This window comes from Triturus cristatus, chromosome 2_2, assembly GCF_964204655.1.
Source record: "Triturus cristatus chromosome 2_2, aTriCri1.1, whole genome shotgun sequence".
Lineage (NCBI taxonomy): Eukaryota > Metazoa > Chordata > Amphibia > Caudata > Salamandridae > Triturus > Triturus cristatus.
Genome location: NC_140582.1, coordinates 752,701,943 through 752,707,637, shown reverse-complemented (window position 1 = coordinate 752,707,637; position 5,695 = coordinate 752,701,943).

Here is a 5,695-nt window from a genome sequence, read left to right as displayed (position 1 = left end):
CATTTGGTAGGAACTCGGGTCTTGTTATCAACTGGAGTAAATCATATTTGTATGTACTTAGTGGCGAGGTTCCCCCGATCCCTAGAACATGTTCGATACAGGTCGCTCAGCAGGGCTTCGTGTATTTGGGGATCTTTATCTCCATGGACCCTGCTGTGCGATATGAGAAGAACCTGCTCCCCCCCCCTGGCACGCCTGAGGCGGGATGTTGAAGGCTGGCGGAGGCTGCCGCTCTCCCTCGTTGGGCGTGCGGCCCTGTTCAAAATGATGTCGCTTCCCCGCTTTCTCTACGCACTGCAGAATACTTTGGACTGGGTTCCGGCCAAATACTTTCGGGAGGTCGAAGGCCTCCAACGAACGTTGCTTTGGGATGGGCGGCCGCGAATAGCTATTGCAAAGTTGACGCTTCCATGGTACGACGGGGGCATTGCGCTCCCAGACATCCGACGGTACTATTGGGCCACCCAGCTGAGTGCGATTAATCATGGGTTTTATGGCCCTGCCCTCAGCCCTGGGTATGCCATGGACAGGTGGTTGCTGCGTGGTGGTAACTATTACAGGGCGTTGTATTCGCGGTCCTTGGACTCGTCCCTCACGGGGCCTACTGCTGTGGCGGTGCGAGTGTGGAAGATGGCAACTGACTCGCTGGGCTGGAAGGATAGGCTCACCCTCGCTACCCCGCTATTTGAATCTGAGAGACTGGGTAGGCTTTGGCACACAAAAGGCTTTGACAAATGGGACTTGATCGGCATCTCCAGGGTCGGAGATGTCCTGATTAAGGGGAGGGTGAAGTCCTTTGAAGAGTTGCAGAAGGAGTACGAGCTGGGGCCGTCTGAGTTTTTCCGCTATATTCAGGTGCGTCACGCCCTCCGGTCGGTCCTCATAGAGGGTGAGAAGGTGCCTGAGTCCTCTCCTTTGGAGGACCGGGTTCTTGATGGCCATATGCCCGAGAGCACGATCTCGCTCATCTATAAGAAACTGATCAACGTCCGGGCGGATATGCTTCTGGGGTTGAGGGACAAGTGGGCTAGGGATGGCCTCGAGTTGGATGACGAGGATTGGCAGTCTGCCGTTTCCTCTCCTAAGGAGGTGGCGATCCCGTCGCGTCTGAGGCTGGTGCAGCTTAAAATACTGCATCGAGTGTATGTGACGGGGCCAAGGCTGGTTCACATGGGATTCTCGGAGGACGGCCTATGCAGGAGGGGTTGTGGTATGGTGGGTACTTTCCTGCATATCATTTGGGAATGTGGTGTCATCACGGAATTTTGGAGGAGAGTCCATGCAGTGATGGGGGAGGTGACGGGCATTGCTATGCAGCCGGAAGCGCGGTGTTGTCTACTGAATGTCTGGGGGCCCACTGATCATAATGCGGCGCAGACCCAATGGGTGACTCTGGGCAACATGGTCGCTAAGAGAGATATCGCGCGACTGTGGGGCTCCGCGGGGCCCCCCACATTGACCGCGTGGAAAGAAAATATGGACTGGAGTATGTTAAGGGAAAACACGGTCTATTGCGCTAGAGGTCGCCCCCGGAAGTGGCACGCCATATGGGGGCGGTGGAATCAATACAGGGGGGGAATATGTCTTGCCCCGGATCTGGATCCTCCCGAGGAACAGCTTTCCTCCTAACCCTCTTTCCAGCTCAGTATGGTTTATGGACTTTTTGGCCTCTACAGTCCCTCTTCTTCCTCTTTACTTTGTACCGTAACTGTTAGATGAGTGGGGTCCGGCCTCCCCTGTGGGGCTCATCATGGGCTTTCAGTGTTCTTGCCTTGCTGGGGTTTGTTGTGCGTTTTTTTATTTAATTAAAATTGAACCTTTGCACTTCTCCTTTCATGGTACTGGGGAAGCATCTCTGTTCTTATATATCGATGCTGCCGAACCTCCGGGTTGTCGGCTGAATAGCGGTGTCCTGACTTTTGAAAATAAAGGTTTTAAAAAAAAAAAAAAAAAAATCAGTAGTGAAGTCTATCTTTTGGCCCTGATGAAGCAACATGTTGTCATGAAACACGTGTCGGCCTATGACGATTCATAAACAAAGAATAAAAAGTCTTATTACTCTTTCACTACAGAGTATCTTTCCTGGAATTGAATTGAAAGACCTCAAAATACAGTCTGTCTTTCCTTAATTTTTCTACAGGATTGGAGGATTTAATCCTGTAATGTATTTGTTAGGTCTCGCCTGGCGTTAGCAGCGCGCAGGCGCTGCCCTCACCATGCGAGGGCCTTTTGGAATCAATACAGATTCCGCAGCTAGATGTGCACGCGTACGGACGAACAGAAGATGTGCACGCGCTCATCAGCGTCACCCTCCTGCTGGCATGGCAACGCCATCTCATTGGGGCGTTTCTGCACAACGCGCGAATGCAAATCAGACCTTTTTTTTGCCTATGCTTGTCTTTGTTGTGGCCTTTATTTACAGATTACTGTCTGTGCTTTTTTTGACGTAATGATCTTTTTTCTGTATAACCTCATAATAACACACTTCAGGTACTTCTGTAACACTTGCACTTCATGTCACAACTTCTAATGAACTTCTTTAGAAACTATGAGGCTAGTTCAATAGGTGACGGATTCTGTAGATATTGGAAAAAACACCAACCAATGAATACTTCTAGATGAAAAATGTGACTGCGCTAAACAGCAAAGCCCCGTAAATCACTGCACGTGTGTCTATATACATTTCCGGAAGCATGCTGCCTGCTGCTGCCGTGTGAACAAACAGTGATTGGGGGATTCCGTGTACCTGCGCGGATCTTGCTAATAACAGCAAAATACCGCGGCTTCTGAAAAACTGCAACCTCCGGAGATGAAGGGATGATACAGGGACAGCTGAGCTTGGGGTGTGCACTGCAGAATGGAATAACTGTTATCTTGAGAAACGACTAAGACGAATGAAAAGCAGCGATCGGTTTTCTGCTGATAGTGCTGGGATAAATGTCTCCCTGCAGGTGGTGCCGCGGATCATCTCCGCCTTCAAACGCACACGCTCGACTAAAGAGCTCTTGTGGGAGCGGACACGTGCACAGCTAGTGGTGCCAATTGTAAAGTTTAAGTGCTATGCATTTGACAGCTACATCAGCTCTTTGGGCGTCGGATGGCTTAGATCAGTGAAAATGGAAAGTCGACAGGGGACCCCTGAGTTTTTATTAGCATTTCAAGTCTTCTAAAGGGACTAAAAAGCATTAAAAATGCAATAGGTCTCACCTTTCATTAAGTTAAAGCCATTTGCTTTGCTTCACAATACCATTAACAAAGCAAATGGCTTTAACTCAATCAAAGGTGAGACCTATTGCATTTTCGATGCTTGTTTATGTCTATGTCAAACCTATTCAGGAGCCTCCGTTTCCCTCCCCCTTTTTTTGTGGCAAAAGATGGATGCCAGTTAGAGCACATGCCACATCATCTCCTGAGAGTTGGGGACATAGGTCCACGTGGTGTCAAGGCCTAGGAGCAAGCCACGGAGGATCACCTGATGTCGAAGACAACTCAGAATGATGGAGTCTTTGAGTGTAGAAAGAGCACCACTGGGGAGCAATAATAATCCGAGAGCACTATTTCACCGCTAAATCAGTGTGTGAGACCTGGCACTGTTGTCACGGCTATTACACTACTCAACACATTGCTTTAGGAGGCTACACCACTAAATATTGCACTATTGAGAGGAGTATCGTGTTGCAAAGCCTTGACACAGTGCTGGAGTCAGACCAGAAGAGAGAAAGGGACGAGGAAAACAGAAACTGGGCACACGCACAGACGTACATGATTGCTCACGAGCATACATACACACCATCCACATCTTTCACCCTCACCTGCGATACCAAAAACCTCATACACAGGTTTCACATGCAGTCACAAAATACACACTCAGACATTTCCAAACAGATTCTTTAAATGCCCACTCAGCATTGACATTGATACATCCATGTGAATTGGCTCCATGTCATATGGGTGACTTATAGCCTGCCCTATTTTTCAAACCAAGCACGCTCTGCATGCAGTGAGGTGCAGGCTCATACTTACAACTGGAAAAATGAAAGTATAAGTCCTAGAGAGGTCAATCAATCAATCATTAGGTCTTGTAGAGTGCGGCTTGTCACCACGGGGGATCTCCAGGCGCTCAGGTTCTCTGAGCCTCGGTCAGATGGCTATGACGGTTGAAGAGCCAAGTCTTGAGCTTCTTCATGAAGTCTTCCAGTGAATGGGAGGTGCGTAGGTGGAGGGTTAGGTTGTTCCAGGACTTGGCGGCGAGGTAGGAGAAGGAGCGACCTCTACAGCTGCTTCAATGGATGTGGGGAATGTGGGCCAGGGCTAGGGTGTAGGAGTGGAGCTCCCTGGTCTGTTGGTGTAACGTCAGGCGGTTGTTCATGTAGGCGGGTCCGGGTGGTCTCATGAAAAACAGAGCTCTGCCTAAAAGTCACCTTCCTAATACAGAGCCAGTTGACATCTGTGCTGACAACACCCCAGACATACACAGACCCAGAGGCGGCTCCACCATAGGGGCGTTTGGGCTTCGCCCCACTGCTTCCTCACAGTGCAAGAAGCAGAAACATAAAATGGAAAAACCTACCATTTTATGTTTCTGCTTCTCGCACTGCGAGAAAGAAGAAGTGCCTGGCTGGGGGCGGGAGGGTGGGCGGTCCTGCTCGAGGGCAGGGGGGAGTGGCTTACCCACTGTTGTGGGTACTGACTGTTTGGTCGACCCTGGAGCCAACCAAACAGTCAGTACCCACAACAGTGGGTAAGCCACTCCCCCCTGCCCTCGAGCAGGACCGCCCACTCTCCCTTTTTCTCTATGTAGGCTGCAGCATGCAGCCTACATAGAGAAAAAGGGGCGGCTGGGGTGCTCTATGCTGCGCCTAACCAATCACAACGCTTCCATTGCAGCGTTGTGATTGGCTCCCATGTTAAGTCATAGCCGGCAGCCTCCACGAGTCCACCAAACCCATGCTATATATTTGGGAAACCAGCGATTTAATTATAACTGAGTCTTACAGAAAATGCATTTGTGTCCAGAAGCAGCGCCCTCGAACAGGCCCTTTGAATCACGGCGCTACCTCTGTCTTCAGACTCACTGGGTGTCTCCAGCAGTGTGTCGCCCTCCGACGTGTCAAAGTCCTCTGGCTCGGGTTCCTCGTTTAGCGACTTGGGGTCCCTGTCTGGGGGCTCCTCGTCCTCATCGAGGGTTACGGGGTCCTCCTCAGCAGTCTCGCTGTTGCCCCCTCGTGAGCTGATGGAATCTAGGTGGGACTGAACGATGCGCTGGACAGCTTGAAACAAAGCATCACTAAATGAGGAGGTGGCCAGACATTGGGTCAAAGAATAACTGCAGGCCCCCTGCCGATGACCTTGAGATGCAGGTGAATGTATAGAAGCAAAGTGGCAGGACACGCCCTCCCCTGGGCTCGCGCCGGTTAATACACAAGGCTGCGCTTTGCCCAAAATGTATACTGCGCACATTGTGCCTCTGCGTATGTCCCTAATGATTCATGAGAAATCGTTCCTCACAGTCACATCGTTTCAGGCATTCCAGGTTTTCGCGGCTTCCATTTAGACAAGTAAGTATATATTTCATTGTTGTTATTATTGTTTTGTTACTAATAGTATAATTTTGATGGTGATGATGATTATTATTATTAGCTAAGTCAATGTGTGGGTAGAATAGAATGGGACGGAAAAAGGTGAAGCATAAGCA